This window comes from Marmota monax, unplaced genomic scaffold, assembly GCF_021218885.2.
Source record: "Marmota monax isolate L192 unplaced genomic scaffold, Marmota_monax_Labrador192_F-V1.1 WCK01_AAM20220418_F8-fsc00157, whole genome shotgun sequence".
Taxonomy (NCBI): domain Eukaryota; kingdom Metazoa; phylum Chordata; class Mammalia; order Rodentia; family Sciuridae; genus Marmota; species Marmota monax.
In genome coordinates, this window is record NW_026694573.1 from 111,673 (window position 1) to 125,847 (window position 14,175).

The following is a 14,175-nucleotide window of genomic DNA, read 5'->3' on the forward strand; positions in this document are numbered from 1 at the left end:
TTTCCCAGAAGGTGTTCCCTAGAGATCGTTGTGCCCCCGAATGATTTGCTCTCAACTTTGACCCTAAAGTCCATACTTGGAAGAGACAGGAGCTAAAGACCCCTGCAGACCCTCCCCCCCACACACACACACAGACACACATACATGACCTATCACTCTTGACCACACAACTACTTCAGGACCCATACCCAGGAGCTCCAGCAGTACTGACCCTGCCCACTTCTTCACTGGGTTCCACACTCCTATCCTCAGGTGCTCACTGCCTCTAGGCACCATACCTGCCTCCAGGAACCCATACAAGCAGCCTGAAGCTCCCTACCCTTTATGGGATAACTTAGGAAAGCAGGGCAGGGCCCAACATGACCCATGTGTTGCAGTGTGTCCATAGCCAGGCAAGATCCTGGGGTTCATGGCTTGGGGTCTCAGATGAAAGCTAGTGAAACCTATAAGCTGCCTCTTAGGAACTTAATATATACCAGAGCCTCCTCTGGCTATGAAACTAACACCCCACCCAGAGTCCCCACATCAAGTGCCTATTGAGTAAATGATAGTCCAACTTAGAAAGGAGCCTGCACCTCTCTTAGGCTCCCCAGATCCCTTGGTGATTGCAAGCCTGAACATACTCAGGTAGGGCTATTGGGTTCTGGGAACCTTCCCCAAGAGAAGTCCCCATAGGGAGAGAGATGGTCATGGTGGACATCTCAGCAGGTCCTGCAGAGACAATCTGAATGAGTTTTGCTTTGCTTTCCCCAACAGCAGTATTTTCAAGGACAGGCATCTTGTAATGAAAAAGAAGGATCATTAACAGAAGCACCTTTCTTTCACTTGCAAAAAATTTGCTAGAGTTGCCATTGCACTGTAGCTCAAGGAAAAAAGCCCCGTACCCTGTCCCTGCCTCTCCCTGGCTGGCTGTTTGTGCCCTCCAGTCCCAGATCTGGAGTCAGGTGCCTGGGAAGCTACAAGACTCTTGGGAAGCCCCCATATCTGGGAGCCCAAAAGTCACAGTCTGAGTTTTCATTCCTAGTCCTGTATATGGAGGGCAGATGCTAGATCTCCTGTCTGGATCTCCTGTCCAGTTGTTAGATTTACTGAGCCTCCTGGTCTCCATTATCCCAGGAAGCAGTTCCCATTATGCCCTCTAATTTGGGGAAAAAGGGACAGTGGGGCTTTCTTTTCCCCTTCCCGTTGGTCTTTTGCACAGTGGTCCCCATTTCCAACCATGGGGAATTTCTGGAGCAGAGAGGGTAGAAAAGAGTCATGGAGCACTCTTAGCATCACTGGGAACCACTGCTCCATGCAGCTGTTAGCATCAGTTCCAAGAGAGAAGGTTTTCTTGTGGGTTCCTATGCGTATGGCACCTTGGACTCACAACTGTGCCAAGGAATAGTCTTTCCACACAGATGTTAGCAGGGGACAGTATCCATACAGATGCTGACAGAAAGAATGGCAGTGTGAGGGAAATGCTGTCTCTAGCATCTGCCCTCCATATACAGGACTAGGGAATGAAAACTCAGACTGTGACTTTTGGGCTCCCAGATATGGGGGCTTCCCAAGAGTCTTGTAGCTTCCCAGGCACCTGACTCCAGATCTGGGGTGGAGGGAACTCATCATTTCCCACAAGCGCCTTCAGCCCTGTGATTTGGCTCCTCACTAAAATCTGAGGACCTTGGGAATGGGTGACCTTCAACATCCCTTCTTTCTTCTCTTGGTTCAACACCAGAGAATTCATGAAATGCGTGTGCTGCTCATTGAATGTGTTGGTTTTGAATTTTCCATGAGGTTTTCCCAATGTCACAAAGTATTGCCCCACTTTAGATATTTTCAAAGGACATGGGCATACTGGCTGGGAGAGATAAGGGATGTGACAGGTGGGTCTGGGGGAACTCTCTCCTTTCAATCTAGATCAAATATTTTTAAAAACGAAACAAATTTTCTGCTTCACAGTGGCAGTTTCTGCACTGCTCCCTAAGTTTCATATCAAAATATCCCACTGGGAGTGCTTTCCTATGTTTGAGTAGCTCAGTGAATAGGGTATGAGTCCTGAAGGGAAGAGCTTGAGGGAAAGGTAGTGCCAGTGACTGGAAGCCAGGAGAGGTGGCAGCCTCACCTGTAATAAGCAGGATCTAAAATGCCCAATGACCAAGGGCCCCCTCTGTCTAACGTAGGGAGCCTGTGGCCAAGGTGGCATGAGAATGCAAGACTCCCATGGTGGACAAGGTCTGCCCCCTTGAGCACCCCACTTTCCCACCTATCCTTAGATACTCCTAGCTCTATCTGCCTCAGGACCTTTACACAGGTGGTTCTTTCTGCCCATGTTTGGTTCTTTTTGATCTCTATTTCTTTGAGGCTCTTCTTTGGAATCTGCTGAAGCAGCCCTGCCTGAGTTCTATTTCTGAAGCATCCAATTTTGGTCTCATCTCACTGCTGGTCCAGCAGGTTCCCATTGTAGCACCTGCCCAGGGGCATTACACTAGAAACTGGGGTGTGGTAGATGGTGAGGACTCCCCACGAGCCCTCTGGGATGACTACTCAGGCTGGATACATGCTGGGGCTCTTTGCTATGCTCCATTCTTTGTGCTCCTGGCCAGACCAGGTAGGTCAGTGGTGTGTTGGGTGGGCCTCAGCTCAGGATCCTTGGCTACAAAGCAGAGGGGGTACACATAACCTCAAGACCATGATCTGGCCATAGGCGTGGGTGCAGCTCAGATTCCCAGTGCTCTCTCCCCATAAATAAAAGATTTTTTTTCCAGCTTTCACAGCCAATGCCTGCTCGCTGGCCCGGCCCTTTGTGCCCACACGTTGCCATGGAGATGGGCCATTCAAAGGCCTGGCACTTCAAGGCTTCCCTCCTCTCCTGAAGGGCCAGGGTGGAGGTAGCCAGGATGGTTGCCCAAGTCCTAGCAGGTACTGCTTCCTTTCTTCATCTAACTGAATGCTGGGCCCCACCAGGACTGGTATAAATGTAGCTACTAGTTCACTCTTTGGTGTGGGTGAATAACTCCTGGCCCCACCCTGGAAATAGGTGTACTTTTACATTCAAAGTTTAATATAATAAAAAACCTGAGGCAGGAAAAACTATTCCTAAGGAAAACTGCTCCTCTAGGCCACCCTGCAGCCCAGGAAGGTTCTTGGCTCATGGAGAACATGAATAAGCAGCCAGCAAGCATCCAATTAACTATGAAGATGCTTTTCCTTTCTCTTCCCTTTCTGAGCCTCATTTACCACTCTTAAAGTATGTTGCTTTCCACCAAGAGTACCTAGCATGGTTCCCTGAATGTGGGCCTAGGGGGATTTCAGCCTTCCTCCAATCCCCAGCATAAGGGAGCCAGTGTCTGACCCCAAGATTTGGGGTAAGCTGAACCTTCAGGGGACACCTAATCCATCCCCATAGCCCATCCGCTCTACACTCCATGTGCCTTGCAGTTTGGAGCTGTGAGTCACTTACAAAGAGCCTAGCAGAGTCTTTGAGGTTCTTCCGCTTCCTCTCCACCCTATGCACCACTCACACTTTTTTATCTTCCCACAATCCATCCTTTAATCATCTCCTCCAACTCATGCAACTAGAAAAATCTACAGAATTTTACTGGTGACAGCCAGACCCCTCCCACCCATCTTAGTATGGTAGAGGGAGAGGTGGCCATTTGGAATATGTCACCTGCTCACAGTGGCCCTTGAGGCAGTTCAGGAACAACTTGGATCCTGTTTTCTCTTCTGCATAACAAAAGTGGTCATTCACGCCTTTTACCAATGTCCACATATGTCTGGGGAGCTGAGCTCTGTGGTGCTCCAACCCAGGAACTCTGGCAAGGGTAGCTCCCACCTCAGCAGTCAAGCCCAGGCTAGCCCTTGCTCTCACCAGCTCCATAGGTGATGACCCTGGTTTTAGTCCCAGGAGTAGACATGGGGTGTGTACTCAAATTAATATGGTTGTGCAGGCCAAACCAGTGGATGGGGCACTGTGGAAACTATATATAGCATGACCTTAACGTTTTACATTAACCTCTCAGAAGTGGATTCTCACTCCTGAAAGGGCACTGGGGTAGACTAGTGTCCCTTTTCAGTGGAAATGTCATCCATCTGCAGGCATTGCTGTCATACTCCACATAAAGCTCTAAAACTCAACTTTAATGGATATGCAGACCTTGGGCTGGTTGGACTCTGGCTCCCCTGGCAGGAGAAATAGTGCACATCCCCAGCCTCAGCAGAGTCATTCGTTCTTCCTTAGAGTCTCTGCCCATCTGGCTGGGTGCCTGTTCTCTGCTGTGTGATTCTCCAGCAGGCCTGCCCCAGACCCAGAACATATCTGGAAGATGGGAGGCTGCACCCAGGGCAACGCACCCAGCAGACTATTAATAGAGCTGAGCCCTCCCTATTCTTCCACCCTCTGCACTCCTGGAGATGAGCTTCCAGATGCCACCATGGCTAATTTGGGCATAAGGCCCAGTAAGGGAAACCCCTGCAACAGGCAGAGCCCTACTTGGCACCTCCATGGGTGGGCAGAGTTGGCTGAGCACTACTGCCTTCCTTGTCCCGTGTTATGTGGTGGCTGCTCTATCAAGGGAGCCAAGAGCAACAAAACCAGGAAGGATTCAAAACATGAAAGAGGGTTTGAATTTGAACCATCTGACCTTCAGGACTGGGCATCTCCCACCATGGTCTGCTTCCTGCAGAGGAGATAGAATGAAGTCAGAGACCCTAGGAGACTATAGCATTGTCACAAAGAAGAAGGCCTGTCAGTTCTGAGCCTGGCCATCTGTGATCCACTGCCCTTGACCTTCCATAAGCTCAGACAAGGACACCTGCATGCATCTGTGGTCTGTACATGAGTTCACCCATGGGGGTAGGGCTGACCTCAGCACATAGGAAAGAGGACTGAGCCAGGTCCTAGGTGCAAGGATGCCCTCAGCAAAGTAAGAACTGACATAACTCAGAACTCACTACCACACTCAACAGCAGGACATATAGATAGATTAAACACATCAAATCTGATGTCAGAAGTGTTCCAGGCCAGTGTCACTGTCCTTGAAAGGAAGGGTACGAGATGGGCCTGACCAGGAGGGATATGGGCATAGACTCTCAGAGCCAGGGCCAGGTCTACACAGGGCAGAAACTCAGAATGTTTCTACTGCTTAGTTTTGCACACCCCATATTTTTGCTAACAAATTCATCTTTGGGGGATAAAATAAAATAAAAAATAAACTTTTTTTATTTCAGAGCAGTTTTATATTTACAGAAAAGTTGAAAAGACAGTAGAGAGAGCTCCCATATAATACGCACACTGTTTCCCCTATTGTTAACATCTTATACTGGTATGTTACCATTAATTAGCTAATATCACCAGTTATTGTCAAATAAATCATACTTTGGGGCTGGGGATGTGGCTCAAGCAGTAGCGGCCCGGGTTCGATCCTCAGCACCACATACAAACAAAGATGTTGTGTCTGCCGATAACTAAAAAATAAATATTAAAATTCTCTCTCTCTCTCTCTCTTAAAAAAATATATATTTTTAAAAAAGTAAAGCATACTTTATTCCTATTTTCTTAGTTCTAACCTGATATGACTTCTGGTCATTGAAACTTCCCAAGAACCCATGTTAACTCAGAAATGTGTTTATCCAACTGGGCCTCCCCTAGATGTTCTGTCCCAGCCCTCCTAAGGAGCTTTTCCAGGGATCAGGCCTGACAAAATAGGACAAGAGAACCATCACAGGTCTAGTTGTCACCCTTACTCACTATGCATCGGGCTTCAGTTTCCTCCTTTGTGATGTGCCTGGGCTGCTGCCACAACCACTCCACACTTGGCATCCAGAGAGGGTACAATGGGGCCTTTCCTTGTTTGTGGTTAGATGCTTGTTTGGGCCAGAAACTTCCATCCAGAAAACTGAGGCCACAGCCACAGGATTTCCTTGTCCTAGAACCAAATGGGTAGGGCCAGGGAATATGGCCTACTCCACCAGGGACCCACAGGTGGAATGACTTCTAGAGGTGAACACCCTAGTCATCAACTCCCAGTTCTCACTTCCCACCACCATCCTCCCATCTCCAACCTCAGCAGAAAAATGTGATCTTTTCCCAAAAAAGCTCAGCAGGGACTAGATAAGACAGTAGGAAAGGGATACCTGCTTGCTTTGGGGGCAACAGTTATTCCTATTTCACTATAATTCCTGGAGCTCTCCTTGTGATTACCCAGAACTCAGACCTGTCAGACATCCCTTCTCAGACCTGAATAGATGACTGCTGGGCAGGTCTTGGGTAGAACAGATTCCTGCAGAGGTGGGCAGTTGGCCTTGCCCATCACAGGTCAGGCACTTAAGGAGTAGCAATCTAACCCCTGCTCTAGAGAGTCCTGGATCACTTCCCTCTGCTACAAGTAATTGGTTTCCCTGCACCTTCTTGATGGACAAACATACCCAGGCCCTGAAAAACTCAGTCTTGAGTAGCCCCAGCCCACTCTGGGACAACCCCCAAGGATGCCCCTTCCCTTAAATCCCTCTTCCTGCCCTCCCCATTCCTGATAATTCTCCTTCCTAGGAAGTAAGTCTTACTTCATTTCACCATCAGAGAAAACGAGGCTGGAAAGTTAAAGGAACTGCCAGCCCATGGCTGTGAAATGCTTGGAATTGGCTGGTCACCTGTGATACTTGGTTTCAATAGAGGTGTGACAAAGTAAGGAGGGAATAGTTTACTGGAACCTTAAGGAGAAGCTTGAGTGAAGTTCACTGTCAAGAGCTGGAGCTTTGAGCTAAAGGACCAAGTGGGCCTCTGTGCCCCCTTGTTGAACTTGGTACTGCTTCTGAGGACCAGGACAAGAGACAAATTAATTAAAGCAGGACTCTGCTAATATGGCTCTAATGAAGATAAAGAGGGTGAGCAGGAGCACTTGGTATGGACCTCTGAGTACATAGAACAGCCAGGATGGCCCATGTCACTGCAGTATCACTGGCAGCAGCAAGAGGAGCTGGGCATCAGTTGTTTTATTTTTGAACGTTACTTTATTTTCTGTTTTGAATGGGTTCTGCCTCTTTACATCCATCTTCAGCCCCAGCTGTACTTGCAAATGCCCCTTTCTTACCTCCCACAGTAATATCTGTGTGTGCTCTCCCCTCATCACCCTCCCAGGTACTGTGTTCCCTCCCTCACTCTTCTCCAGTTGTACCTCCAGGTGAACTCAGCCAGCCACTACTTTGATAAGCCCTGCTGCCCTTGTGTGCGAAGTGGGTTTGTGTATATGCTACATCTCATTATAACTTAAATATGCATCTTTCTTATCTTCCTATTTTGATTAATTCATTTCATGTCTTTTCCCATTTTTCTTTTGCATTGTTGTTTTTACTGATTTCTCTATATAACCCAAACAGTCCTTTGTGAAACGAATTGCCAATATTTTCACTTTATCATTTTATCTTTTCATTTTGTTTCTCCCCCCATGCATCTACTTTTTTTATTTTTAAGAGGTTGAATATATCCATCTTTCATTTTATAACTTTTAGGGTTTTTTTAATAATTCTTAGAATGATTTAAGACTGTAGCGTTTTGTGGTTTTTTTTTCCTGTTTTCTTCTAGTAGTTTCATTTTTACTTCTTAAATCTTTGGTCTGTTTTGAAACTTATCTTAGTGCCAAGGAATGAAGCAGGAATCCAACTCTTCCCCAAATGTCAATTTAGTTGCCCTATATTTGCTGCATATTTAGAATAACTTATCAAATAATCCATCTTTTCTTCCTGGATTTGATCTGCCCCTTCTCATACTTGAATTCAAGCATCTTTCTGGACTTTTCCATTATCTGACTCTTCTTGGATTGTGTTAATAATTGTGGTCTTAGACTATAACATACTTTTGGATCCAACATTGTCAGCCTCTCTCCTTATGCTTTTTTGTTTCATATGAACTTCAGAATTGCTTTAGAAGGGCTTCCTCATTCATTCAAAGAACAAGCAGCCCTTGAGCTTTGCACTTTGGGACTTAGCAGGCCCTGCAGGTGGACTACAGTCATGATGCTATCCAGGGTGCTGGATTCTGGTTCTGCCCATAGCCTTGGCATATAGCCTAGATAGAGGATCTTCTTTCTGGATGTTCTCTCTTGGTCCTAGCCAAGCTATGAGGTTCTGTGAGCCCAAGTGTGGGCCTCTTTGCATACATGCACACACCTCAGCAGAGGTGGCCCAGCCCTGCAGAACCAGTTGGAAAGGCCCAGTGACCACAGCAGTGAACAGTATTGGGTAGGGATGTTCAGATGGACCAGAGAAAATTACTCTAGCCTTTCTGATGAGCTGACTATTCAAAGCAATACTCCTGGAAGGTGGGAAGTCCATGGACCTTTAAACTAAGCCTACAGATGCTCAGCTCAGAGCCTGAGCATCAGTGGGAACCTACCCATAAACTTGACCCACAGACAGGATGATTGAGAGTGGCAGCTGATACCTTGGGACCCAGGACATAGGCAGCCCATGGCTCTGTGCCTACACTTCTCCTCACTCCTTCACTTTCACACCCGGGCCCCAGTTCAACATAGTAGCCAACTTCCTAGGAGAGACTTACCTGGAAAAAGCCAGCTGCCTAGAGGGAAATGGCCATGGCTGGAGGGTTGGTGGGTTGGGCACTAAACAAAGGGCAGGAGTCAGGGGATGGACAGATCCTGGGTGTCTTGATACTAGTTAGGAGAAGCCTATCTAAGACTAGCAGCAAACCGCAACCAAACTGGAGTATAAGTGGGAATCCTAGTTAAAAATACCCCAGTATCAGAAGCCACCTGCTACCATAGCCCCTTAACCTCTCTTGCAAGAGGACAGCAACAGGGATCATTGGACATATAAGAGAACTCCAGCCCTACATCTAGTGAGATCTAGCCACAGGCCTCTGCTCTAGTACCAACCACACTGATCTCTGTTTCACCAAAAGGCCAGTTCTGGCACCACCCATAACCCTGAGCAGGGATCAATTGAGGCTCAATCCAGGATCAGATTGGTCTCCAATCTGCATAGACTTCTGTCCCATGACTTATACAGATGCCAGATAGGTTCCATCCTAATCATTCCTTTGAGCTTCCAGGTGACCACATGACATGGACACATCCTTTGTTCTGGAATGACTAGCTGAGTCAAGTCCTTCCTCCTTTTAGCTCAGTTTCCCTACTTGTACACTATAGACATGAGGGGAGGCAGGTCCTCCAGATATATGGGGGTTCTGGACCTAGACTCCAAGAGTATTTGTTGGATGCCTAAATGACTGAGAAAGAAAGCAGATAAAGACAGGGAGTAGATGAAGGTGAGGAGTTCTGTGGTACGTTTTGTATGGGGCCACTGAGCTCTGAGTCAGGCTGGCCCTTCTGTCTCAGCAAGATACGGTGGAGCCAGCCCTCAGGCTCTCCATCTGGAAAACGAAGAGATCTTCATTTCTTTTTTTTTAAGAGAGAGAGAGAGAGAGAGAGAAAGAGAATTTTAATATTTATTTTTTAGTTTTCGGCAGACACAACATCTTTGTTTGTATTTGGTACTGAGGATCGAACCCGGGCTGCACGCATGCCAGGCGAGCGCGCTACCGCTTGAGCCACATCCCCAGCCCCGAGATCTTCATTTCTATGAATCATAGTGACCCAGTAGAGTGGCCCTGGTTTCCAAGGAGCCCTGGGAAGAAGAAGGCTGGGCACTGGCCAGCTGTGGCATCCAAGGCCAGAGGTTAAAACAAGCTGAGTTGTGGCAGCAGTAGACCCCTCACTGAGGTTGCAGAAGAGCTTTGTGATGTCCTCCACTCCCATCCAGTCCAGTGAGCAGCCATGGCCACCCCTAGGTGTGCCTTCCTGGCCCCACTAGGGGTCCCTTAGCAGGTGCCCCAACTCCCGGCCCCCACCCTGTTTTTTTTTCTTTTGTGTATCAGGGATTGAACTCAGGGGTACTCAACCACTGAGCCACATCCCCAGTCCATTTTTGTATTTTATTTAGAGACAGGGTCTCACTGAGTTGCTTACCACCTCACCATTGCTGAGGCTGGATTTGAACTAACAATCCCCCTGCCTCAGCCTCCAAACCACTGGGATTATAGGTGTGCACCACTGCTCCCAGCTTGACTGCCTGTTTTGGACTGTCTGCTAGACTCTTTGTATGAAGAGTGGCTCCCAATTTAGCTGTCACTGCTAAATGGGTGGCTCTGGAAGAATCTACATTCCCTGTAGGGACAGGGAAAGGGCATGAAGCCACAGTATTACCACAGTATTACCTTGGGCACCATTTGGGAACCTCATCTTCTAGAGTTCTACCCCTGCAGAAGACTGAGTTCACAGGCACCCAAACCATCCCATTTATCTCCAGCCCTGGCTCAGGCTAACTGCCTGCTCAGAAGCCAACATCTCTACAACACTCTCTGAGTGCTGTAAACCCACCACCAGTGAGCGAGCACCAGAGTGGCCTAAGGTCATCCCAAGGTCTGGGAGCCCTAGGGACTCACCAATCCTTCTAGAAGCCAGGAGAAGGGGCAAACTCAGCATTGGGGTCCAGTTGTCAGCACCGTGTGTCCCTCCTAACCTGAGTTTCTTCCCCTCTCCCTGCTCAGACCCATTCTGGAGACCAGCCACACAGGCCACAGGTGAGGACCAACACTGTAATGCACATACCCCATTGACAATCCCCAACAATTCTCCTAAGGGTCTGAAGGATGTGTGACCTGGCAGGGTGCAGCTTGGCAGAACCTATGATAGCATCTGATAGAGAGGCATTGACTTGGTGTAGAGGTCAGAGGGATTCAGAGATCAGGAGGCCCAGCGGGATTCTTAAAAATGCTGCCAAGGGTTGGTTTGTTGGCCCTTTTCCTGTGCCAGCCTGGTTGCTGCTTTGTGGGACTTTGATGAATAAGAGATGAGGAAGCTGATTAATTATGGCTTAATATGCACCAAAGTTGAGCAGAGGGACTGGTAGGGGTGGGATTCCTCATGGCATACAGTCTAATGACAGCAAAAGGCCAATGAACCCTCCACAGCCCTGAGGTGGAGGAATGGTAAGAGGCTCCTGGAGGAAGCAGGGGCTATAGTTGGTCAAAGAAGGACTGCCAAAATGTTCATCTACCTAAATCCCCAGACCTTCATTTCTACCTTCATTTCTCATCTGTAAAATGGGTGGTGGTAGAGTTCCCTCAAGCACACAGCAACTCTCTGTTGTGAGAGCAGATGGCAGACTGGCATCCCAGATCCCTGGCACTGAGACCATATCCCCAGCCACCCACTCAGGTTGGCATACTGGGGCTGCAGGTCTGGGTTTGCAGCTTGACCTTTGTTCAAGCTTCCTTCCTTGACTCCCCTTGTGCTTTTCTGGAGTGGCCCAGATCACAAGCAGCAAATTCCCTTGCTTTCTCATTCCTCCCCAGGAGGTCACTGAGGACCTGGAAGCCTGAGGTTATCCCACAGGAATGCCTGAGCACAGCCACAACAAGCCTATCTCTCAGAAAGAAAACAAGCACCTGGAGACCTTGAAAGCAGTGACCTCCTGTGGAGTCTGAACTATGTCCCTGTCAGCCCAGGGCAATAAAGGATCCTCTTACTCCAAGTTGAATTCTGAATGGAACTATGCATTTGAGTGAAAATTCTGTATTCTATCCTAGGGTCCCACATGGTCCTCTCAGTGGACAAGAAAGGTAGATAGAGAACGGACAGTGATCAGCTGACCATACTCAGAAAGATTAGTGTCTGCTAAATTCAGAGAGGCCAAGACTCAGGGCTGAGGTCGCCAGCAGGGCAAGGTCCTTTCATGCATACCAGGCTGGTTATGGAGCTGAGTCCTGTGGCAAGGGTGGGTGATGAGCCAATCACATGGCAATACCAGATCTCAGTGAAGGGATGTGGAAAAATGAGTGAGTTGGCAAGAGGCTGCACCTCATGTGTAGCAGGTCTGACAGCAGAAAGTCATTCAGACAGGTGCTGATGTGGTCCTGCACGACCTGCCCAGCTGAGGCAGGTCATGACATTCATTTCAACCCTGAGGACAGAGCTATCTGCAGACACCAGTCCATGCCTTCTCCCAATCCCCAGGGTCATCGATCCAGAAAGCTCAGAGAACTCAGATCCACACAGCCCAAAGGCCTGTCATCTCAACACCCCTGCTGGGTCTTCCCAGGAACCAATCAGTATAGACTTTGCTAAAAAGGAAAGTGAGTAGCCAGACTTTCTCCACTGGTTCTCTGGCTCCTCCCTCCAGAGGTCACTTCCTTGGGCTAGTTGTGCCCTTTAACCAGAGGCTCATTCCCTGTCTAACTTTCCCCACTGGCTGTTAGCTCCTATCCCTCTCTCCCCCTTAGGGCCCTGGGTGGTGATGACTCTAAGTCTGCCTCTTTGGAGTGTTCCACTCCCCATGCTGCCCAGCACCTGCCCACACCCTGATAAATATGCCTTACCAAACCCTCCTACACAGCCTGAGTAGGACGCTGTGTCCTCTTGGAGGCAAACTGACCATCTACACAGCTCTGCTCAGTTCCCCCTCTGGCCATCTCCCTTCCTATGAGCCCCTTCAGCATTTAATTCCATAACCAGGGATTTTACCACAGGTTCAGCTTCCTGTAAGGAAGGTGCTGACTAAGACTGGGGGGACACAGGTAAACTGCCCATAGCCCATGGCAGCCCATCTCCTTCTGTAGGTCTGACCCTACTCCCAGCAACCTGTAGGCAGGTTGCTGGGCCAAGCCCAACCCAGAGCATCCAGAGACAACCAGGCTTTGGCTGATGGAGAAAATTTCAGAATCAGAAGCCTCCACTGCAGTGCCGGTTCCTTGTTCCTTCCACACCTACTCCATCCCTCCCATTTGGGGGACCAGAAACAGCGTGCTCAGAATGACTGTCCCAGCTGCTGCAGAAGCTTTGAACCTATAGAGGGTGGAGTCAAAATCTTTAGTCATGGTGGGAAGCCCTGGGTCATGGATAATTAAAACCATTCATGAGTGGTCAGCATAGAAATGTCCTCTTCGGATCTCTTACCAAGGATAGCAGATAGGGATTGGAGCCCTGTCTTCAATCTGTCATCTAGCATCACATGACCAGTTTTCTGGTCTGTGGTAGCCCTTCAAGCAGAGCTCAGTTACTGGTCTGGGACCTGCTATATGCAGGCACCCTAGAGGAAGGGTACTGGCCTAAGGACTAATCATGGACTCCCACTGTCTCTGAAGTTGGTCTTGAGTTCTCCATCTGTAAGATGGGTGACACACCTCCCATATGGTTGGAGGAGAATTCACGGGGAGAAGGGCGCCCGCCCCGAAGCCACCACAAGGTCCAGCCTGGTTGAATTCAGCTACTAGCACCCACTGGAAAGATGATTGTGGATGTCCATCCCTCCCATTTGGGGGACCAGGAACAGAGGGCCTGGGAGTGTCTGAGTTCCCCTGTGGCTGGCAATTGAATACACTGCATAGTGACCGGGAAAGCCAAGGCTGGGACAAAGGCAACAGGGACAAACAAGCCAGAAGTGTGGTCAGGGGAGTGAAGGGGTCTGGACACTGTAGCCTCCACACCAGGCCAGAGGGTCAGCTCAGCACAGATGCCACCACTAGTCCCTACACCCACGAGGTTGCCAGTCTCCACATGCTCAGATGGGAGCAATATGGTTCTGGAAGATCACTGCTTTCCCTGGGGAGCCCTGTGCCCTGCTTTTCTCCCCCAGGGCTACCTCTGAGGTCATGTGGCTCCATTTGAGGGGAGGCAGAGAACACTGGACTGTCCAGTTACCAAGTCTCTCTACTTCATATCACCAGAAGATGCTGACTGGGGCTCCATCCTTCTAAGGGGACTAAAAAGCTCTCAAAATTAGGACCCTCCAGCCACAGGGAGGGGCCTGAACCCTGGTCTAGGCACAGTGACCTACAAATCGGCAGTAGCTCAGTCAGCCAGGAGTACTCTGGGCTCAGAGAGGCCCAGCTCCCAGGATTCCTCATCGTGCAATGCAGCCTGCAGAGACACTGGTGTGACAATTGGCGGAAGATGCCCAGGGTGCACCCAGGAGCCACCTGTGTCTGCAGGTAGATCCCAGCAGGAATGGGAGATGGGATACTTGCAAATGTATGTGGGGAGGGGTGCAATTAAGTTCTCTGGTCCCACAGCTGGGGCTGGTTTGGTGGAGGATGGGGGAATACTAAGCAAGTGGATTTGGAGGGAATCTTCAGAGTTTGGAGCCCCTATACCAAGGAAGGGATGGATGGGACACCTG